Raw genomic sequence first — 24,603 nt, forward strand, 5'->3', positions numbered from 1 at the left:
CTCGACTATGGCGGCAGATTGACAAGGGCGGAATTTTCTGAGCTAAACTGACCAAGACGCACCTCCAACAAAAACACAAAATCTCACATAATTCTGCCCAATAACAATTTCTCTCAACCATTGGCATATGTGCTTCTTAGGTGAGCGTTGATGTCACCCTTTGGTCAGCAATGCCCACTTTGTCAAAGGCAGGGGTACAAAATATTTTTCTTGTCCATTCCCAGCGTACCTCTCCAGGGTGTAGCGCTGTAGCGCTCCACCAATATTCTGTCAACCCCCAAAAAACATACAGATCATGTAGCAGATATAGCATATGGTAGAAAGTGTATGTGCCCTTTTCTGTAGCCTACAGGATTTTCAAGCTGATTTAAGTCAAAACTGTAACTAGGCCACTCAGGAACATTCACTGTCATCTTGGTAGGCAACTCCAGTTGGTTATTGTCCTGCTGAAAGGTGAATTTGTATCTCACTGTTTGTTGGAAAGCAGAGAACCAGGTTTTCCTCTAGGATGTTGCCTACGCTTAGCTCTATTCCATTTCTTTTTATCCCAAAAAACTTACACGCATACCCATAACATGATGCAGCCTCCACCATGCTTGAAAATATGATGTGTGGCACTCAGTGGTGTGTTGTGTTGGATTTGTCACAAACATAATGTTTTGGATTCAGGACATAAAGTACATTTCTTTGCCACATTTTTTACAGTTTTACTTTAGCACCTTATTGCAAACAGGATGCATGTTTTGGGATGTTTTTATTCTGTACAAGCTTCCTTCTTCTCACTCTGTCATTTATTTATTTTTATTTAACCTTTATTTATCCAGTTAGGCCAGTTGAGAACAAGTTCTCATTTAAAACTGTGACCTGGCCAAGATAAAGCAAAGCAGTGCGACAAAAAAAACACAGAGTTACACATGGGATAAACAAACATACAGTCAATAACACAATAGAAAATCTGTATACAGTGTGTGCAAATGAAGTAAGGAGGTAAGGCAATAAATAGGCCATAGTGGTGGAGTAATAACAATTTAGCAATTAACACTGGAATGATAGATGTGCAGATGAGGATGTGCAAGTATAAATACTGATATTAATTCTGGTGTGCAAAAGAGCAAGAAAAAAACAAATATGGGGATGAGGTAGGTAGTATGGCTATTTACAGATGGACTGTGTACAGCTGCAGTGATCGGTAAGCTGCTCTGACAACCGATGCAAGTCTTCAGGGATTTTTGCAATTCGTTCCAGTCATTGGCAGCAGAGAACTGTAAGGAAAGGCGGCCAAAGGAGGTGTTGGCTTTGGGGATGACCAGTGAAATAGACCTGCTGGAGTGCGTGCTACGGGTGGGTGTTGCTATGGTGACCAGTGAGCTGAGATAAGGCGGAGCTTTACGTAGCAAAGACTTATAGATGAGGGTAGTATTGTGGAGTAACTACAATGTTGTTGATCCATCCTCAGTTTTCTCCTATCACAGCGATTCATTTTTAACTTCGCTATGCTCAAAGGGATATTCAATGTCTGCTTTTACATTTTTTTATTTTACCATCTACCAACAGGTGCCCTTCTTTGCGAGGTATTGGTGTTTTTGGTTGAATCCATGTTCTAAGTTCACTGCTCGACTGAGGGAACTTCAAGATAATTGTATGTGTGGGGTACAGAAATGAGGTAGTCATTCAAAAATCATGTTAAACACTATTACTGCAACTTATTAAGTGACTTGTTAAGCAAACTTTTTACTCCTGAACTTATTTAGGCGTGGCATAATAAAGAGGTTGAATATTTATTGACTGAAGAATTTTCAGCTTTTTATTTTTAATTCATTTGTTGAAAAAAATTATGGGGTATTGTTTGTAGGCCAGTGACACAAAATCTCAATTTAATACAGTCTAATTCAAGCTGTGACACAACAAAATGTGTAAAAAGTCAAGTGGTGGGAATACTTTCTGAAGGTACTGTTTGCCGGCCTAATTCACTTAAACACAAACAGGCTATGAACTGGAGTAACCTTGTGCTTGTGTGCACAACTGCCCAACACGATGAATGAAGCATGCTGTAAGAAAATATATTTGGAGGCTCTGTGAAGCGACTAAACTCCCATGTTTTGTGGGTTGCTATGAATGAAATTAAATATTACTCCTAACAACCAACCCACCCAGGAGTGGAGTGAAGAGACTAGGGTAAACTCTCACAGCAGTACCATGGACTTCAGAAAGGTATACAGATAGGCATTTGTAACACTTTGCAACCACAAAACTAAACCTAGGCTATAACATTCCTAGGCCTTGCTTTTATCTTTGCCACTGTCATGCTTGGACAATGTCTTATTGTGTTAGCTACAAATCAACTTTCCCTCAGTATTCAAATTAAAATAGGGTTTGTGCTCAAATAATAGGAGTATAGGTGAAGTGAAGATATAGAATGTACCATAAAATGTGTGCCTATGCGCAGGGGTTAAATTGGAACTATGAAGGTACTTCTTCCATCTGCAGTGGATGGAAGTCCATTCCTCCCGAAATGTAAATCTTGTATGACTCACATTTGGGATAACTTTAGTACTTCCACAGAAGTTCAGCTATTTTCAAGCCACTTCCATATATTTGAGGTGTAAAATACACTGTAGCCTATATTTTCATCTGGACAACTCAGTGATGAACTGGATTTAGTTCACAAAATTCAACCCTAAATGTACTTATTATATAGCAGTATCTGAATGAGGAGAAAAAAAGGTATGACAAGAAAAATGAAGTAACACATATGTGTAGATATGGCCAGGGCTGCCGATCCTTTTGATTGGTTCCATGCCTGCACTGTTTTCACACCTGGTCTGCAAACAATGGCCAAGTCATGTGCCAGAGATTCAGTGGTTTTAGGAGGGGAGGGAGGAAAGGGAGGGATGAATGAGGGAGGAAGGATGGATGGAGTAGGAACCCTGCCACAGACTCATCCATCTGGAAACAGTGGTGTTGGTACCTCCTTCCAGTGGCCCCTCCCTGCTCTCGATGCCCACACAAGTCAACAGGCTCGGCTCATGACTGGGCACATCTGCAGTTATGCAATACAAGGCATAGAGGGAGAAAATATGTCCATTAGGACATAAAAGGTCCATATGTGTCAGAGAGAGGCCTGAATTAGAATCTTGATGAAAAGTGAGAAGACAGAATAGATACAGTGCATTCATAAAGTATTTAGACCCCTTGGATTTCTTAACATTTTATTGTGCTACCAAGATGTATTAACATTGATTTAATTGTCATTTTTGTCAACAATCTACACAAAATGCTCTGTAATGTCAAAGTGGAAGATTACTATTATTATTTCACTTTTTTACAGATGAATAGAAATTAACTGTTAAAAAAAATAGTCGTTATGTAAGTATTCAGCTCCCTGAGTCAATACATGTTAGAAACACCAATGGCATTGATTAAATCTGTGAGCCTTCTTAGGTGAGTCTATAAGAGCTTTGCACACCTGGATTGTGTAGATTTGGCCTTGTGTTCTAGGTTATTGTCCTGCTGAAAGGTGAATTCCTCTCCCAATCTCTGGTGTAAATGTTACGATCAACTAGGAGTGGTGGGTGGAATCAGGCGCAGAGAGTAGGGTTCAGTCGTTTGTCAAATTTATTCACCAGCGCAACAAAACCGGTCACGCCTACACATAGGGCGTATATAAATTGCCAGTCCAAACAACAGGACAAAAATAGTCCGGAGAATAAAGACACGAATAAATCACAACATCAAACACAGAGTAACAAAAAAAACAAGCCCGCACAAATACCCAGCGGGCCTAATGCCCTTAAATACCCTACAAACAAACCCTAATACAAAACAGGTGTACCCAATTACCCAATAACCAAAACAAACGGAAAGGGAATCGATGGCAGCTAATAGGCCGGCGACGACGACCGCCGAGCACCGCCTGAACAGGGAGAGGCACCATCTTCGACGAGGTTCGTGACAGTAAAGCAGACTGAAGTAGATTTTGCCTGTGCTTAGTTCCATCCTATTACTTTTTATCCTGAAAAACATCCAATTATTTGCCGATGTCAAGCATGCCCATACCAACTCTGTAGCGGTTTTTAAATCACCAATGGTAACATCCCTGAGCAGTTTCATTCCTGTCCTGCAGCTCAGTTCAGAAGGACGGCTATATCTTTGATGTATCAGAGTGGTTTAATATATAATCCACAGCATAATTATTAACTTGGCCATGCTTAAAGAGATATTCAATGTCTGATTAGTTAGTGTTAGTCATTTACCAAATCATTGGCGTTCTTTGTAGTTGAATCTGTGCTTGAAATTCAATACTTGACTGAGGGACCTTGCAGATGTATGTATTGGGGACAAAGGACGGATTAGTCATTCAAAAATCATGTCAACTTGATTATTTCACACAGCGTGAGTCCATGTAACGTGAGTCCATGTAACATATGTGATTTGTTTAAGACATTTTACTCCTTGACGAATTTAGGCTGAAGGGGCTGAATACATATGCAATCGCTATTTTATTAATGCATTTTTATTTATAAAATGACGGAGTATTTTGTGTTGATTGTTGACAGAAAATTACAATTCAATTCATACCACTTTTCAATTCAATCCATACCACTTTGAAACACAATAAAATTTGAAGAAATCCAAGGAGTCTGAATACCTTTGCAAGGCACTATATACATACATGGACCTCATGCACCCAAAAAATCTGAGGGGCACAAGTACAGTGCATTCGGAAAGTATTCAGACCCCTTGACTTTTTCCACATTTTGTTACGTTACAGGCTTATTCTAAAATGGATTAAATTAAACATTTTCCTCAATCTACACACAATAGCCCATTAATGACAATGCAAAACCAGGTTTTTAGAAACATTTGCAAAAAAAACAGAAATACCTTATTTACATAAGCATGAAGACCCTTTACTATCAGACTCGAAATTGAGCTTAGGTGCATCCTGTTTCCATTGAACATCATTGAGATGTTTCTACAACTTCATTGGAGTCCACCTGCGGTAAACTCAATTAATTGGACATGCTTTGGAAGTGCACACACCTGTCTATATAAGGTCCCACAGTCAGAGCAAAAAGCAACCCATGAGGTCGAAGGAATTGACCTCTTAAATGGAAGAAGTTTGGAACCACCAAGTCTCTTCCTAGAGCCGGCTGCCCGGCCAAACTGAGCAATCAGGGAAGAAAGGCCTTGGTCGGGTAGGTGACCAAGAACCTGATGGTCACTCTGACAGCGCTCCAGAGTTTCTCTGTGGAGATGGGAGAAACTTCCAGAAGGACAACAATCTGAAGACTGAACTCTTTGGCCTGAATGCCAAGCATCACGTCTGGAGGAAACCTGGCACCATCCCTAAGGTTAAACATGGTGGTGGCAGCATCATGCTGTGGGTCGAGGCAAAGATGAATGGAGCAAAGCACAGAGAGATCCTTGATGAAAACCTGCTTCAGAGCACTCAGGACCTCAGTCTGGGGCGAAGGTTAATCTTCTGACAGGACAACAACCCTAAGCACATAGCCAAGCCAACGCAGGAGTGACTTCTGGACAAGTCTCTGAATGTCCTTGAGTGGCCCAGCCAGAACCCAGATTTGGACCCGATCTAACATTTCTGGAGAGACCCGAAAATAGCTGTGCAGCAACGCTCCCCATCCAACCTGACAGAGCTTGAGAGGATCTGCAGAGAAGAATGGGAAAAACTCCCCAAATACAGGTGTGCCAAGTTTGTAGCGTCATACCCAAGAAGACTAGAGGTTGTAATCACTGCCATCCAACCTGACAGAGCTGGAGAGGATCTGCAGAGAAGAATGAGAGAAACTCCCCAAATACAGGTGTTTCAAACTTGTAACGTCAGACACGAGGCTGTAATAGCTGTCAAAGGTGATTCAACAAAGTACCGAGTAAAGGGTCTGAATACTTAAATGTTTTATATATATATATATTTTTATAAATTTGCTAAAATTTCTAAAAACCTGTATTTGCTTGATCATTATGGGGCATTGTGTACAGATTGATGAAGGGGAAAAAATTATTTAATCCATTTTAAAACAAGGTTGTAACATAATAGGTGAAAGAAGTCAAGGGGTCTGAATACTTTCCGAGTGCACTGTATTGGCACCGGTGAAGTTAGCACAGCAAACCATGCCAATATATCTTCCATCCAAACACCGTCTTTGAGTGCATTATCACTTTTATACAATGGGTTACCAACATAATAAAATAATGATTGACATATTTTAATTTAAAAAAGTATTTTGATGAATTCATTCATACTTTTTCATCCTTCCACAAGATATAGTCACCACACAAATATAGGGTTGCTGTCAAAGGTGCTTCAACAAAGTACAGAGTAAAGGGTCTGAATACTTATATGAGCGACCGCTCGTTCTATCGGTTCGGTTGCCAGAGACGTGACCCAGTCACTCAGTCTTTTTGTTCTGTTTCTATGGGCGTGACTCAGTCGTTCATTCTAAGTGTTCCATTGCCATACTGTTTGGCAACTTTCTTATTCCTTGCTTGTTAGCTAGCCAACTATGGCTAACGTACAGTCATGTCTAAATGTGCAGTCAGAATAATATTTGTTTAAGCTGTTGTCTAGTGACATTTATTTGGATACATCCATAACAATGAGCTAATGACGCGCGATTTCACCTGGCATAGAAAATGTGCTCTCGTCAGGACACTATTGTTCAGAGGATCTAGCCAACAACACAGCTAACACAATCACTTCAAACTGATGCTAGAAGGACTGCAAACTAGCTGCACTTTGTTCAGTTGTAAGTTTTTTCAATTGACATTTCGTTGTGTGATTACGACTGGCTGAGAAACATTGCCTACCTGTCTGTCTCATCCCGACTCCTGACACGTTCATTACTATGAGACAGTTGAAGATCGAATATGAATATTGAAACAACGTTGCAAATGACGGAGAGACAGACAGCAAGGTTTATAAAAAGCTCTGCTGTTGAAAACTAAATGTTAGTCTAAAAGAAAAATGTACAAATTGCCTGGCTGGGCTGATGACACAGTCAGATGGAACAGAGTAAATAGGCATTTTAACTTGTGGAATAGACACAGGCTGGAATGCGGTTTAAACCAATCTTCATTCAGAATTAGATCCACCCATTGTATAATTGTCTATTAACTTACACTGCCTGGTGATGACACCAGGCAAGCCAAATCTCCACCCATGCAAAACCTGCTTATCATAAGATCCTGTGTAAATTGTATTTTCAACCAGAAACTATCCGGAAATAACACTGATAAAATGTTGTCAGACTTTAACAGTGTTAGTTTCACCAGCTGTTGTACGATATGATATAAAACTCAAGAAAAACATAATTTTAACAATATCTTGCCCACACTTTCTTGAGAATGTAATGTCTGAATCATGTCATTAGCCTAATCTTTTGTAAATGAAGATAAGTTATTTTCCTCCAGCTTGTGCATTTATTATTTTGTTGCCGCTTCTCAGAGCTCCACTCATGCACGTGGACGTGTGCGTGTACACACGTGAACACTTGAGAAGCTCGCACCCCATTTCCTGTGGGTTCATTCATTTTGTGAATTTACTATTTTGTTTGTTGAGAGCTCTGCTATTGAAATGTGTAGGCCTACCGGTTCAATGGAACTTCTATGAATAATGTGATACTTTGATAGACTAATCTGCTTTTAGACATATAGCCATAGTGTTGTGCACCCATGCTCATTGTGGCTATGGTTTAGCAAAGTGGCACTAGGAATTTCTACCTGGCTTTGCCAGTGTTCTGTAAACTCTATTGGAGAGTGTCCATGTGGTTAGGCTGTATTTTATCTTCACAGTACCCCTAGCCTGTTTCCTTAGGCCAAATCCTGATTTGGTTCAATTTCTTAGAAGTAGATTTTTGTTCACCATTTGTTTGTTTTTGTAACTCAATTTTGCCAATATTATTTATCCTAACCACTGCTACTACCACTACCATTATTTAGTGAATAATAAAAAAGAAGAACTTTTATCCTTTGCCTCCTGACCTCCTGAAAACATTTTCACAGACTTGGATTTGGAAAAGGTCTCACTCAATTCATAGCCTTTCATGGATCTGTCACTGTGGTCTCTGTAGTCAACATTCAAGTCTATGGCTGTAAGTCTCTAGTGACATCAGCTCTCTTGGCCGTGTTTAATTGGATCCACCCTGATAGCATGTCTACACTGTACGTTGTTTTCCGTTTTCCTCCCATGATGGTGTCATCTTCTTTTGACAGGGTTTGACGCTTGGAGCCAAGCAGGCCTTTCCCTACCTCAGCACATTCATCTCCTCCCTGAACCAGAGGAGGGAGACGGGAGGCAATGGCAGCTTGGGTATACACCCGGGTCTACCAGGAGGAAGACATGGTGAGTTAACAACACTGGGCAGACACACACCCATACTGAAAACACATGTATTATAATACATACTCAGTTTATTAGGTACAGCACGGCGTTCAAGAATATGGATCACTCATAGAGAAAGTGAGTCGTGTGGCCATGGCTTGCTATAGAGAGCAGGCAGATAAGCATTGAAGCATTCAGTTACTATTTGGGGAAAACAAATGACCTAAGCGACTTTGAGCGTGGTTTGATCGTCGGTGCCAGGCGAGCCGGATCCAGTATCTCAGAAACGCCCGCACACCAGAGCGTTTCACACACGACAGTGTCTATGGTTTACCGATAATGGTGCGACAAACAAAAAACCTCCAGTCAGTGGCAGTCCAGTGGGTGAAAACAGCTCGTTGAGAGATCAAAGGTGAATAGCAAGAATCATGCAAGCTAACAGGCCGGTCACAAACAGACAAATAATGTTGCAGTGCAATAGTGGTGTGTAGAACAGCATCTCAGAATGAACAACTTGTCGATCCTTGTCACGGATGGGCTATTGCAGCAAACGGCCACACCGGGATCCACTCCTGTCAGCAAAAAAAAAGAAGAAGAGGCGGGTCCAGTGGGCACGCAATCACCAACACTGGACAATTGGGGAGTGGAAAAACATTGACTGGAACATTACAGCGTGTTCAGTTTACTTGAGTGGCCTGCGCAGTCCCCAGACCTCAACCCAAAAGAGCATCTTTGGGATGAGATGGAACAGGCTGTTTGCAGAGTGTACCACCGTTCAATCTGCAGCAACTGCGTGATTCCATCACGTCAACTTGAACCAACATCCCTGTGGAACGTTTCTGACACCTTGTAGAGTTCCCCAAAGAATTTGGGGTGTTCTGGAGGCAAAGGGGTATCCGACCCGGTACAACATGGGTGTACCTATACAGTACCAGTCAAAGGTTTGGACACACCTACTCATTCAAGGGTGTTTCTTTATTTTCACTATGTTTCTACATTGTAGAATAATAGTGAATACATCAAAATTATTAAATAACACATATGGAATCATGTAGAAACCAAAAAAAGTGTTAAACCAATGAAAATACATTTTATATTTAAGATGCTTCAAAGTAGGCACCCTTTGCCTTAATGACAGCTTTGTACACTCTTGGCATTCTCTCAACCAGCTTCACCTGGAATGCTTTTCCAACAGTCTTGGAGTTTCAGTACAACTTATCCCAAACCAACTCAATTGGGTTGAGGTCGGTTGATTGTGGAGGTCAGGTCATCTGCTGCAGCACTCCATCACTCTCCTTCTTGGTCAAATAGCCCTTATACAGCCTGGACGTGTGTTGTGTCTTTGTCCTGTTGAAAAACAAAACCAGATGGGATGGCGTATCGCTGCAGAATACAATGGTAGCCATGCTGGTTAAGTGTGAATTCTAAATTAATCACAGACAGTGTCACCAGCAAAGCACCCCACACCATCACACCTCCTCCTTCATGCTTTACGGTGGGAACCACACATGCGGAGATAATCTGTTCACCCACACCGCATCTCACGAAGAAACACCGATTGGAACCAAAAATCTCAAATTTGTACTCCAGACCAAAGGACAAATTTCCACTGGTCTAATGTCCATTGCTCATGTTTCTTGCCCCAAGCAAGTTTTTTCTTGTTATCGGTGTCCTTTAGTAGTGGTTTCTTTGCAACAATTCGACCATGAAGGCCTGATTCACACAGTCTCCTCTGAACAGTTGATGTTGAGATGTGTCTGTTACTTGAACTCTGTGAAGCATTTATTTGGGCTGCAATTTCTTAGGCTGGTAATTCTAATGAACATATCCTCTGCAGCAGAGGTAACTCTGGGTCTTCCTTTCCTGTGGAGGTCCTCAGGAGTGCCAGTTTTATCATAGCACTTGATGGTTTTTGCAACTAAACATGAAGAAACTTTAAAAGTTCTTGAAATGTTCAGTATTGACTGACCTTCACGTCTTAAAGTAATGATGGACTGTCATTTCTCTTTGCTTATTTGAGCTGTTCTTGCCATAATATGGACTTGGTATTTTACCAAATAGGGATGTCTTCTGTACACCACCCCTACCTTGTCACAACACAACTGATTGGCTCAAACATATTAAGAAGGAAAGAAATTCCACAAATTAACACCTGTTAATTGAAATGCATTCCAGGTGACTACCTCATGAAGCTGCTTGAGAGAATGACAAGATTGTGCAAAGCTGTCATTAAGTCAAAGGATGGCTACTTTGAAGAATCTCTAATTTAAAATACACTTTCTTGGTTAGTACTTCATTTCATGTGTGTTTTTTCATAGCTTTGATGTCTTCACTATTATTCCACAATGTAGAAAATAGTAAAAATCTAGAAAAACCCCAGATTAAGTATGTGTTCAAACTTTTGACTGGTATTGTATATATTAATAAAATACAAATTAGAAAAACATATTTTCTTCACATAAATAGTGCACTGGGTCTTTGCTAGTCCCTTATTAACTGATGGATATAGCCGTCTGTAGCGTTGGTGAGAAATGTTTATCCAAGCCGTTGCATTGATTCTCTTAATGGGTAGAGCCTGTTAGATCGTGAAAAAGATGGGTAGAGTCAATGTGTGTCCACACTTAACGGAAGGTCAGTGGGGGTCAACTGAATGTCATGCAGTGAATGTACTAAATGATTACAGACTGATTGGGTTGTGGTTAAAACCTCTTTAGGCTAGGTGGGTAGAGACAATGTGGGAGACAAGCTAGCGTCCCACCTAGCCCAACATCCTGTGAAATTGCAGAGCGCGAAATTCAAAATACAAAAATCGTAATATTAAACATTCATGAAAAGACGTGTCGTACATCGTTTAAAAGCTTAACTTCTTGTTAATATAACCGCATTGTCAGATTTTAAAAAGGCTTTACGGCGAACGTATACCATGCGATTATCTAAGGACAGCGCCCCGCCGACAAAAGCACTAAAAACATTTTTCAAACCAGTAGAGGCATCACAAAAATCAGAAATAGCGATAAAATAAATCACTTACCTTTGAAGATCTTCCTCTGTTTGCAATGCCAAGCGTCCCAGCTACACAACAAATTGTTGTTTTGTTCAATAAAGTCCTTTATATCCCAAAAAAGTCAGTTTAGTTGGCGTGTTTGATTCAGTAATCTACCGTTCCACTTGTTCAACATGCAGAGAAAAGAATCCCAAAAGTTACTGGTAAACTTCGTCCAAACAAGGCAAACAACATTTCTAGTCAATCTTCAGGTACCCTAATATGTAAATAAATGATACGATTTTAGAAGGAATGTAGTATGTTCAATACCGGAGATAAATAACGAAGTGCGCGTCACAAAACTAGAGTCCTAATGAGAGACACCTTGAAAAAGTACAGCTACTTGCTATTTTTTTTTTTAAACAAGCCTGAAACTCTTTCTAAATATTCTTGACATCTAGTGGAAGCCATGGGAACTGCAATCTGGGAGGAATTATTTTGAATATCCCATAGACAAGCATTGGAATGGCCTGTGGCCTAAAAAAAAGAAAAGATTCCGGATGGATTCTCCTCGGATTTTTGCCTGCCATATCAGTTTTGTTACACTCACAGACATTATTTTAACAGTTTTAGAAACCTCAGAGTGTGTTCTATCCAATGCTACCAATTACATGCATATCCTAGCTTCTGAGTAACAGGCAGTTTACTTTGGGCACGTCAGTCATCCGAACTTCCGAATACTGCCCCCTAGCCCAAAAAGGTGTTAATGGCTTGGTTTTCTTAATCTGAACAAGTCGCAGACTGAGGATCTCGCTATCAAAGCCTTGTGAATCATGTGCATTGTGGAACTGCTGTATGTATCCCATCTGTGTCTTTGCAAGCAGTGAAAAAACAATTTACTTATCTGCCACAGTACACATTAGTCGTGTGTATTATACTCTATGTATAGAGAACTATGTGTCTCTTTTGTAATTTCCCAGGGAGGGAGCTACCTTCTATTTCCTGGAGTGTGATGCAGAAACAGAGGTTCTCCATCGACACACTTCCCCCCGAGGTGAAGGCCCCGTTCCTCTCTGACCCTATCATCCCTCTCCTCACTAAAACCACCAAAGAGTTCCAGTGAGTAACACCTCTCCCAATTAGCTACATTATGACCTTCCTTTGACCTTGTGTAACAGTGAGTAGCCTACCTTAATCCCCTCTTATGATCACCATGACCTTTGATTTGCTACGACAATGATCATAGTCTGTTCGCAGCTCCTCATGATGAGCTGCCCCCTCTGTCCAAGTGCTCCTGGTGGATTCTGGCTGCCACCAAGGTCCTTGCCCTCTTCAATAAGTCATGTCCACAACATCAGGAAAAGGGGATATTCATGGGGCTCTGGGTATCCCGCAGTGCTGCAAAATGAGCTCTGTGTAGTACAGTATGTGCTGTAAAACCTAATACTCACACATAGGCCTCCCAGAAACAGAGCGAAAGGCTATTTGCTCAAGGGAGGCTGGAGTTTCAGGTGCTGTCAAGAGGGTGGAGGTCGAAGGGGTGAATTGGTTTTTCATGCATATAGAACCTGGGTAGAGATCATATTTCACGTGTACTATAAAGTAATTTATAGACGTGTAGATAAACTCTAATACCATGGTATACCATGTCCACACCAGATGCAGCTAACAGCATATCCAAGCCCCCTATCATCTCCTTCACGGACTTCTACAGCATCACCTTGGACCACATTGATATCATGGAGCAGTATCGCACCTGGGCGAGCCATGGGAACTCCAACAGTGAGTCACCAGTCCACAGGAGCAACACCCATATCCCGTATTCAGAGCTAGGAGTTTTCCTGACCAGGACATTTTCTGAGCCTTTCTTATAGGCCATACATTCTTCTTGTTTAAATGTCTTCAATCCTGAACAGAGTTGGGAAGCCCTGCTGGGAAGAATGTAAACCACAGCAAGTTGTTTTCCCGTTTCTGTATTAATCAGTATCAGTAAATGATTGACAGCACATGGTACAGAAAGCAGAACACACTGCACATTCAGAAAGTATTCAGAGCCCTTGACTTTTTCCACATTTTGTTACAGCCTTGTTCTTAAATGGATTTTACACAATTTCCTTCATCAATCTGCTACACACAATACCCGATAATGACAAAGCAAAAACAGTAAAAGAAAATACAAATAAAATAGCACCTTTGGCAGCGATTAAAGCCTTAAGTCTTCTTGGGTATGACGCTACAAGCTTGGCACATTCTTCTCTACAGATCCTCTCAAGCTCTGTCCAATTGGATGGGGAGTGTCTCTGCACAGCTATTGTCAGGTCTCTCCAGAGATGTTCAAGTCCAAGCTCTCGATGACCTACTCAAGGACATTCAGAGACTTGTCCCGAAGCCACTCCTGCGCTGTCTTGGCTGTGTGCTTAGGGTCATTGTCCTGTTGTAAGGTGAACTTTTGCCCCAGTCTGAAATCCTGAGCGCTCTAGAGAAGGTTTTTATCAAGGATCTCACTGTACTTTGCTACATTCATCTTTTCCCTCGATCCTGGCCAGTCCCTGCCTCTGAACAACTGGGCGGCCAGCTCTAAGAAGAGTCTTAGTGGTTCCAAACTTCTACCATGTAAGAATGATCGAGGCCACTGTATATTTGGGAACCTTCAATGGTGCAGAATTTTTTTCTGACCCTTCCCCAGACCTGTGAACACAATCCTGTCTCTGAGCTCTACGGCCATTTCCTCTGACCTGATGGCTTGGCTTTATCTCTGATATACACTGTCAACTGTGGAACCTTAAATAGACAGGTTTGTGCCTATCCAAATGATGTCCAATTAATTGAATTTACCACAGGTGGACTCCAATCAAGTTGTAGAAACATCACAAGGATGATCAATGGAAACAAGATGCATCTGAGTTCAATTTTGTTAACTTGTTAATTGTTTACTCCATGTGTAACTCTTTGTTGTATGCTCACACTGCTATGCTTTATCTTGGCCAGGTCGCAGTTGCAAATGAGAACTTGTTCTCAACTAGCCTACCTGGTTAAATAAAGGTGAAATAAAAATAATAAAAATAAAAAAATTTAGAGTCTCATAGCAAAGGGTCTGAAAACTTATGTAAATAAGGTATCCGTTTTTTTTATTTTTAATACATTTGCAAAAATGTCAACATCTGTTTTTGTTTTGTCGTTATGGAATATTGTGTGTAGATTGATGAAGATAACAATTTAATACATTTTAGAATAAGGCTGTAACGTAACAAAATGTGGAAAAAGTGAAGGGGTCTGAATACTTTCTGAATTCTCTGTACTTCTCATAAGCTTCATGTTTTTCCTCTCTCCCTGCTTGTCCATTCCATGTTTTTGATGATAGAGCTCCCTCTTGTGTGCCATACCTCATATGAACAGTTCAAAGTGCTAATGCAGTGCTACAGAAGGTGAGCCTCCCCAGTTCTTCTCTCACTGTGACTACCCTCAGTGGAACAGCTCTGTGAGTCAGAGCCGAAACTCAAAACAGAGCACCACGCCTCCATATGAAGTGTGACCGTTATGGAGAGAGAAGGATATTGCACAATCATTCCTCATTCTAAAGATGGAAATTATTATGGATCTGGATCAGACCAGAGACTGTGGGTTGCTCTCTTCCTCTTCACGGAAATCTTCATGCTTCCATATTTGCAGTTATTTTTCCCAATCCATTATTTTGTCCTCTATTCTCCTCCTCAAGTTCTCTTTATGCCAGTTCCTATTTATCCTGTCAAAAATGGTGAAGAGAACCATCTTCCAGAGGGACTCAGAACAGCAGATGATCTGCATGGCCAGAGTGAGACACACAGCCTAGTGTCTTCTGTCAACTTTCCTTTATCATCGACACCGTTGACTCTGAGCTGTGCATAAACTGAGATGACCTGCTTTCATATTAAAATAAATAAATGTGTTTTTCCGGCAAAGCCTGGTGAACAAGGTCTCCTGCAGGCAGAGAGTGGACAAGAACCTGCTGTTCCTCAACATCAAGGTAAGACAGGCCCAGCTACTCAACGACTCACTGGATGAGGTAAGACCTAACACACCAAGCCTGGGTGGCCCAAGCGTTGGGTATGGTCGAGACATTGTTGAGACGCTGTCCTCTGTAAAAAAAATCCCACTCAGTATGCTCTTCTTTATGAAGTTGTCTGGTCCCATGAACACTATAATTGTCTGACAGCTTATTCAGCACTCTGCCTTCTAATGGTGATACATAACACTAAAGCACAGAGCCATTAGTGGCTCTCCATTCCTTCCCCCCCTAATGCCCATCTGGTCTTTTGCTCTAGAAAGTATTCTGTCACCATGGCTTGATTTGAAAAACCTGCCTGGATGTAAAACGTGTCACCCCTCCTCCCCCTCCTCTCCAACCCTCTGTCGCCCTGTCCAGCTGAGCAGGAAGAACGTGGACCTAAAGAAAAAGCTCAAGGTGACCTTCCTAGGAGCGACAGGGCTCGACATGGAAGGCCTCACCAAGGAGTGGTTCCTGCTGCTGCTTCAGTAGATTATTCACACTGACTATGGTGAGTCAGGAGGGTAAAGAGGCCCTCTTGGATGCACATTTGCTGTTTTAAAGATAATTACCACATTTCGTCATTCATGGGGCAGAGAGAACATTTTACAGTTGTAAAGCTAGTTTCCTGCAGTTATACAAGTTTGTCATGGGGCTGTGAGACAAATTGCAGTTTCAATTCTTATTTCTTGCAATTATATACATTTTGCCATGGCTAATCAAAACTTACAAAGAATCCATATATTTCCTAAAAACCCATGCAAGATTTTTCAAATGTTTCTCTCTCTCATTTTAGATACTGTATGCAATGCAATGGAAAGTAAATCAGCTTTAATTGAAATCTCAGCAGAATTCAAATACTAGCCATTAAGCCACACTCACACTACCAATAAAAACACAATAACTGTGAGTGTGCTTGTGGCTTTTGGAGGCAAAGAGTCGCTCTCTCTCCTTCACTCACAGTCCTCCAAGCTGAGTTATTATTTTCATAGATACATTTTCAGAAGTGCGGGCTGCTTGCCTAGACTTAATGAAAACTGTGGCCCGCTCATTAAAACTGCTTTTTTTGTACCAGTAAGTTCATGTCAGCTTTTCATAGCCGAGCTGTGAAAGGCACAATAATGTTTCATGTTTGAAGGTCAGTGTTTAAATCTGGTTAAGGAATGCTGCTGAATGCTCCTGGGAATGTTTTCAGTCTACTTTTAGAAAACGTCATTGAATAGACGTTTGTGTTACATTAGGCCTATGGAGGGGTTTTCCCAGTCGCATTTATGCCCTTTCACTGGATTAAATATCAAAATTGTTTGTTTTTTCAGGCATGTTCACCTACTTGAGGGATTCCTGTTGTCATTGGTTCAGCAGCTGGAAGTGTGACAACTACTCTTGAGTTTCAATTGGTCGGGACTGTATCCTTTCATTACCAACCTAGGAATTACTGTGTCAACGTTTTCAGATATACAGCAATCTGCACCACACACACACACACAACAGATGAGGCAGTGCTTGAAAACCACACTGGAGAAACATATACTTTAATGTATTTTTGATGCTATAAATCTGTCTAACCATCCAATATGTGCTTATTATCTATCTATATTTCATAGGACTTATGTCAACCACTTTTGCGAGACATGAACAATAACAGAATCTTCATGATATAAGAAATGATATTTCCTGCGATTAATAAGTGAGAGATACAAAAAAAGTACAATTTCAAACCACTGAACATAACATCCCTAACCCTCCGAAGATAAAGCTGATCTGGACTGCTGGTCTGTCTGCATATTAGGAAGGCAGTGGCCACATAATCATTATATTGACCCAATCATTCACATGTAATGTCATTGTAAGCCAACGTTATCTGACATAACTTTCCTAGGGTTGTCTTCTAGGCTTGGGCGGTATCCAGATTGTCATACCTTCATACCAACCTTGTGCCATACCAAGATATATTCGGTAATACAAGAACTGAACACAAGGGGCACTATTTTAAAACCCTACTGAGCCTTTGTAATCCTAAAGTTAGCAATATTATGTAAACAAATACATTTAAAATCCCATAGAGAATGCTAACTAAATGCTAACGAGCACATTGCGAACATTTTATTCAGTCTCTGACCTAAACTATTTGCAAGACAAACATCCAAGCTCGTAAAGTTATACAAGTAACTCAAAAATGCTACTCACAATTTGCTTCACGCACAAAACAAATATTAGACAGCATAGGTCCCCAGATCCTCAAAAAGTTCTACAGCTGTACCATCAAGAGCATCCTGACCGGTTGCATCACCACCTAGTATGGCAACTGCTCAGCATCCGACCGTAAGGCGCTACCGGGGGTAGTGCATACAGTCCAGTACAACACTGGGGCCAAGCTTCCTGCCATCCAGGACCTATGTACTAGGCGGTGTGTCATGGATCCCTCCGAAACTTTCATTACGCACACCTGTCCCCTATTCCCACGGATTAGTATTTGTATATATGTGCCCTTTGGTTTCCATTGGAGTTCGATTATTGTTACAATGTCCATTGGTGCGTGTGCGAATCTGTGCTGTGTGTTTATGGCTTTTTGCACTTGTGAATACGCAGATGATTACGGGTCTCATCCCGTGTGTTAATCATTGTGCCCGTGTGTTATTTATTTCAGGTACTCCTCACTCTTTTGTTTGGGTTGTGTTTTGTTACGTGTTTGTTTAGTTTTCGTCCCCGTTCCTTTACACGGCACGCTGTAATTGGGTGTAATGTAAAAAACGATTATACATTCCTGCGGCTGTCTCCCGAATCATTCATACCAACATGACACCATTCATACCAACATGACACCGTGTCAGAGGAAGGCCCCAAAAGTGATCACCCAAGTCAGATTGATCTCTCTGCTACCACACGGTAAGCGGTATCTGAGCGCCAAGTCTAGGTCCAAAAGGCACCTTAACAGCTTCTACCCACAAGCCATACGACTGCTGAACAATTAATCTCCCTTTGTTTTTACACTGCTGCTACTTGCTGTTTATTATCTATGCATAGTCACTTTACTCCTTCCTACACTTTACTCCTTCTTCAGTTTCTTGGCAATTTCTCGCATGGAATAGCCTTTCTTTCTCAGAACAAGAATAGACTGACGAGTTTCAGAAGAAAGGTCTTTGTTTCTGGCCATTTTGAGCCTGTAATCGAACCCACAAATGCTGATGCTCCAGATACTCAACTGGTCTAAAGAAGGCCAGTTGTATTGCTTCTTTAACCAAAACAACAGTTTTCAGCTGTGCTAACATAATTGCAAAAGGGTTTTCTAATGATCAATTAGATTTTTAAAATTATAAACTTGGATTAGCTAACACAACTGTATACTACACCCTTCACAGAACAGAGCCAACTGGCTCTAACCAGAATAGAAAGAGAATTGGGAGGCCCCGATGTACAACTGAGCAAGAGGACAAGTACATTAGAGTGTCTAGTTTGAGAAACAAGTCCTCAACTGGCAGCTTCATTAAATATACCCGCAAAACACCAGTCTCAGCATTAACAGTGAAATGGTGACTGGGATGCTGGCCTTCTAGGCAGAGTTGTAAAGAAAAAGCCATAACTCAGACTGGCCAATAAAAAGAAAAGATTAAGATGGGCAAAACAACACAGACACTGGACAGAGGAACTCTGCCTGGAAGGCCAGCATCCCGGAGTCGCCTCTTCACTGTTGACATTGAGACTGATTTGTTGTACTATTTAATGAAGTTGCCATTGTCACTGAGTGATTAGCAAACCAAATGCACAACTACAGAGCACTTAGCAATTTTTACAGAGTTAACGTAATAGTTATGACACACTACATGGCCAAAAGTATGCGGACACCTGCTCGTCGAACATCTAATTCCAAAATCATAGGCATTAATATGGAGTTGCTGCCCCCTTTTCTGATATCATAGCCTCCACTCTTCTGCGAAGGCTTTCCACTAGATGTCGGAACATTGCTCTGGGGACATGCTTCTATTCAGCCTCGAGCATTAGTGAGGGAAGGCACTGATATTGGCCGATTAGGCCTGGCTCCCAGTCTGCGTTCCAATTCATCCCAAAGGTGTTCGATGGGGTTAAGGTCAGGGCTCTGTGCAGGCCAGTCAAGTGCCCCAGGGGGGCAGGGTAGCCTAGTGGTTAGAGCGTTGGACTAGTAACCGAAAGGTTTCAAGTTCATATCCCCGAGCTGACAAGGTACAAATCTGTCATTCTGCCCCTGAACAGGCAGTTAACCCACTGTTCCTAGGCCGTCATTGAAAATAAGAATTTGTTCTTAACTGACTTGCCTAGTTAAATAAAGGTAAAAAATAAAAAATAAAAATGTTGCCATAAAGTTGGAAGCACAGAATTGTCTAGAATGTCATTGAAACTAAGGGGCCTAGCCTGAACCATGAAAAACAGCCCCAGACCATTATACCTCCTCCACCAAACTTTACAATTGGCACTATGCATTGGGGCAGGTAGCATTCTCCTGGCATCTGCCAAACCCAGATTTGTGCTGTTGGACTGCCAGATAGTGAAGCGTGATTCATCACTCCAGAGAACGCGTTTCCACTTCAGCCGATGCTTGGCATCGCGCATGGTGATGTGAGGCTACTCGGCCATGGAAACCTATTTCATGAAGCTCCCGACAAACAGTTATTGTGCTGACGTTGCTTCCAGAGGCAGTTTAGATCTTTGTAGTGAGTGTTGCAACCTAAGACAGACAATTTCTACACGCTGCAGCACTCGGCGGTCCCGTTCTGTGAGCTTGTGTGGCCTACCATTTCGTGGCTGAGCTGTTGTTGCTCCTAGACGTTTCCACTTCACAATAACAGCACTTACAGGTGACTGGGGCAGTGCTAGCAGGGCAGAAATCTGACCAACTGACTTGTTTGAAAGGTGGCATCCTGTGACGGTGCCACCTTGAAAGTCACTGAGCACTTCAGTAAGGGCCATTCTACTGCCAATGTGTGTCTATGGAGATTGCATGGCTGTGTGCCTGATGATTTTATACACCTGTCAACAAGGGGTGTGGCTGAAATAGCTGAATCCACTCATTTAAAGGGGTGTCCACATACTTTTGATATTTTAGTGTATCTTGCTGGCAAACATTTTGTTGTGAATTACATAATGTAACTAGATCACCTGGCACGTGCTGCACAACAGTGAGTGACTCACAAGGCTATGTTCTTTCCTCGTTGTGTGCTTGTAAACACATACCATGTGACTGGGGACTACTGGTAATCTTCATAATGAAAAATGATGTGACAGGTGAAATGAAACACGATCTTCTTTATCTCTTAACATATTGCACAAGTTCACTGCTGGTATTTACTTAAAAAGTAGATACAAATATTCAAATTTATTACAAAACTTAAAATAAATAGTTGAATTGTATTGAAAAACCATCCTGTGGCTATTTCCAAATACCCCGGTACACAGCATACCAACCAAGCCTTTTGTCCTCACTTGATCCACTGTACCTTCCTATTTATCTACGAGCTAGATTCTATCTAGGTTAAGTCCATTCATCTGACTCTTGTTTTTTAGTTAACATAACATATTTAGGCAACGTTGTAAACAGCCTGTTGATAGTCCTTTGTCTGTAAAGCCTTTCCTGGAGTACTCATGACTTACAAACTTTGTCCTCGTATAACAATACATTAATTTATAGGGTTGTCCTCTCGACTTGATCTACCTGTCTACCTGGTTGCACTGCCTGAAGAAGACTTACTGTCGATACAAAAAATGTAATCCATGGGTGTGGATTTAGTGCTGTTAGGACTGATCACGAGTGACCGCAGCACCAACACAGAAACCACTGTGCTGCGATTGGTCGGCCCGGTGTGCGTCTGCCTTCTAGTGGCATGTCACAATCAATCAATCAAATGTATTTTATGAAGCCCTTTTTAAAATCAGCAGTTTTCACAAAGTGCTTTACAGATGCCCAGCCTAAAACCCCCAAAAACAAGCAATGCAGATGCAGAAGCACAGTTGCTTGGAAAAACTCCCTAGGAAGGCTGTAACCTGTCCTTTTCTTGTTGTACCTGGTGGAAATGTAAAAGGATAGTGTAAAATTTTGTCATTTAAGCCCCTTTTACTTGCCCAGAGTCAGATTAATTTGTGGATACCATTTTTATGTCTCTGCTTGCAATTTCAAGGAAGTTGAAGGTAGTTTTGCAAGCCATTGCTAACTGTTATTAGCACAATGACTGGAAGGTTATGGGAACAGCTCCTATAGACTTCCAGTCATTGCTCTAACACTAGTTAGCAACTTCTTTCAAACTGCACGCAGAGACATAAAAATGGTATCCATAAGTTCATCTGACTCTGGGGAAGTAGGAAAGATTTTGAAACTTTCACCTCAGTAGTTGGAATCATATCAAACATTTTGAGTGAGTTGACCTCTCAGCCCTCTGAATAGCATTCTGTCAACATCTTGTCCAGTTTATAGTGTTTTCTTTAGTGCAGCACCTCTGTTCATTAACTGCCATAGGGTGTCATTTAATGAAAGTAAATTACATGAGTGTGTTTTCAAGAGATGGAAATAGGAGGTAAATAAATAGAGTGAATATGTTTTCCCTTGTGTGTGTTTCAAGGGAGTGATGTATTACTACATTAGGAAGTTGATCATATCCAGTTTATTCCTACCTGCAGGTGAGCTGGGGCTTGTCAAAGCTCTGTGTTATGTTACAGTTACGTTTTGCACAGTGCAGAGACTGTGCACGCAGCATGCCGTTCTTACTTTGTGCATGTTGCTTGGAATTTGTACACGTTGCAATAGTGTTGTGAGGAAATTGAGCCTGCTTTCTAACGCACTGCATCTCAGTGCTTGAGGCGTCGCTACAGACACCCTGGTTCAAATCCAGGCTACATCACAACCGGCCATGATTGGGAGTCCCATAGGGCGGCGCACAATTTGCCCAGCGTCATTCGGGTTTGGCCGGTGTAGGCCGTCATTGTAAATAATAATTTGTTCTTAACTGACATGCCTAGTTAAATCAAAGTTAAATATATATATATTTTTAAATCACTTCCAATGAGCTCGATAGAGACACGTTGCAAAATGAGACTACAAGAACAAGGATAGATTCAGAGGAGAGATATTTGGACGGAGAGAGAAAGTGAGAGGGAGAGAAATATAGAGACAGTTGAAGGCAGCCGGTTGTCCTGGCATTACCTCTCTGATTGCCCTGGGTTCAGAGACGCAATGTCAAGAAGTCAGTCTGTCAGCTCCTGTACTGATATAGCTTGGCACGGGACTGTACCACTCTCTTAAAGCACATGATACAGCACATTTATGTGTGATACAGTATGTTCCCTATAGCCTACTATTATGTCTTTGCCCTCAAACTCCTCGAAAGAAAGACGTGTGAAGCTCCTTCCCTTTGTGTTGCCTAACATTGTAAAGTGAGAATCTGATTCGTATGTAAGGCCAAGAATCAACCATGGAAATAATCAATGATATTGAGTTGTGTAGTAGGTGGTGGTGTATTCCCTTCGCTACAGAAACCCTGTTTAATTTCCAATGGTCTTTAAACGTGTGTGTGTGTGTGTTCGTTAGAGCGTTGTGTGTCTGAGCAGTTTGCATGCATGTGTTTGTACTCTTGAATCAAGGCACCCACTCTACCTGCAGTTACACATTATAAAGGGATCTGTGTGCTATTCCTATGAAATACAGCCAAAGTGGCTCCCTCATACGGAGACCATATGGAGACTAGACAGCTGGGAAAATGTTCCGTCTGTGTGTGCGTGCAAGGTTGCATGCAGTACTGCTTGTGTCTGTGTGCATGCATGAGTGTGCGTGTGAGTGCCTGTGTGTGTGTGTGTGTGTAGGTGATGGAGAATTAAGGACTAAATGTTCTGTTCACCTCCTGGGTTTTGTAGGAAAGGGGCGGTGGCTGACGTAGACCGAACACACACAGTAACACAATATAGTAATTTGCTCTGTCCTGGTGTAGTTCAGAAACACTGTGCAGAAACACAGCCTCTGTGTTTACTGGGCATTAGCCCAAACATTCACAGTTGTAAGGTACCGTACATTATGTTAAAATTTCCTGTGTTATTGTGTTGCCCTAATATATTCATTTTCACTGAGTTATGTGCAGTGATTTCATATATTGTCTGGGCATTGTTAGATGGCTCAGGATAATAGATTTTTGACATAAGACACTGGTCCTGCTTTGGTAAAAACCAATCACCTAAAATGGTCTAAACTGTCTGTGAATCAGTGTATTGTCCTTAACTCTGTGCGTCAGCTCATGGGTCTCGCTGTGTACAACAGCATTTGCCTGGACATCTAGTTCCCTCCATACTGCTACAACAAGCTCTTGACTCCACACATCGTGCCAAGTGACCAGAATACTCCTGCCAGCATGGCAACCACTACGCTGGGCGACCTGCATCAGGTTATTCCAGTTCGTCTTCTACGATTGCTTCATCTCAAGCACAGCATTTAGAGTAATACACTTTCTCTGAGGATAGGCATCCTCATTAGAATAGGTAAATTAGCCTGCAGACCAGTGTGGGTTTTAGGGGGTTAAAGTGAGGATCACAATACCCCAGTTAACCTGCACGGGGACCAACCATTCAGCTTTCTGTCTTTACTCCCAAACGTTTTCCTCTGGACTGGATCCAACCTCCTCTGAATAAATTAACATTTTCATTCAATCTGTCCAATGCGAATCAACTCTCAGGTCACAATTGCTGACATAGTTTTTTTTTGTTAGTATAAGAGTTTTGTTTTAATTGGTAAACTGTGCCAGATTCCTGCCTCTTTTTTAAATGTATATTTAGGCTTTGTTCATAGTTACATAAGAGTGAAGCATTTTTCTCTCCCCTATCTGTCCTAAAAAAAAACTGTTAATAACACTGTGGCTTCAATGAAGCAGGTTGGCGGGCCTGGCATACTCTAAGTGCCACAGTAATTCTGCACTGGCTCCCTTGGGGTGTGACAGGCAGGCACAGCCATGACACTGTACGACCGATCAGAAATCGTGCCCTCACCTCACATTAGGCTGAATAAGAAGACGGTTAAAAGTTGTTTGCAGTACAGTCTCATCAGAAAAGTCAATTGTGTTGAATGGTTTGCTGAATACACATTTCTCCAGACACAGATGATCAGCTTTCAAACAGAAGCTTGGTAACATAATGCGCACATTCATGCAGGCACACATAGTAGTATATCACCCGTGTGCATTCCGTTGACAGTAAGCAATAAAAGTGACATACAGTATTTTCCATTTCTGAACCTGGCAAATGGGCTTG

At 41.5% G+C, this 24,603-nt stretch overlaps 2 long non-coding RNA genes across 2 annotated transcripts; both read left to right on the forward strand.

The window, feature by feature from the left end:
- Positions 1-3,825: 3,825 nt before the first annotated feature.
- LOC116352940 (uncharacterized) lies at positions 3,826-13,464 on the forward strand. Its single transcript, XR_004211613.1, has 5 exons — positions 3,826-3,944; positions 8,236-8,365; positions 12,308-12,446; positions 12,585-12,646; positions 12,987-13,464. It is a non-coding gene; the product is annotated as an uncharacterized LOC116352940 (long non-coding RNA).
- A 1,142-nt stretch (positions 13,465-14,606) lies between these two features.
- Positions 14,607-24,006, forward strand: LOC109898876 (uncharacterized). Its single transcript, XR_004211614.1, has 3 exons — positions 14,607-15,862; positions 16,668-16,757; positions 23,595-24,006. It is a non-coding gene; the product is annotated as an uncharacterized LOC109898876 (long non-coding RNA).
- Positions 24,007-24,603: the final 597 nt, after the last annotated feature.

This window comes from Oncorhynchus kisutch, linkage group LG11 (genome assembly GCF_002021735.2).
Source record: "Oncorhynchus kisutch isolate 150728-3 linkage group LG11, Okis_V2, whole genome shotgun sequence".
NCBI lineage: Eukaryota > Metazoa > Chordata > Actinopteri > Salmoniformes > Salmonidae > Oncorhynchus > Oncorhynchus kisutch.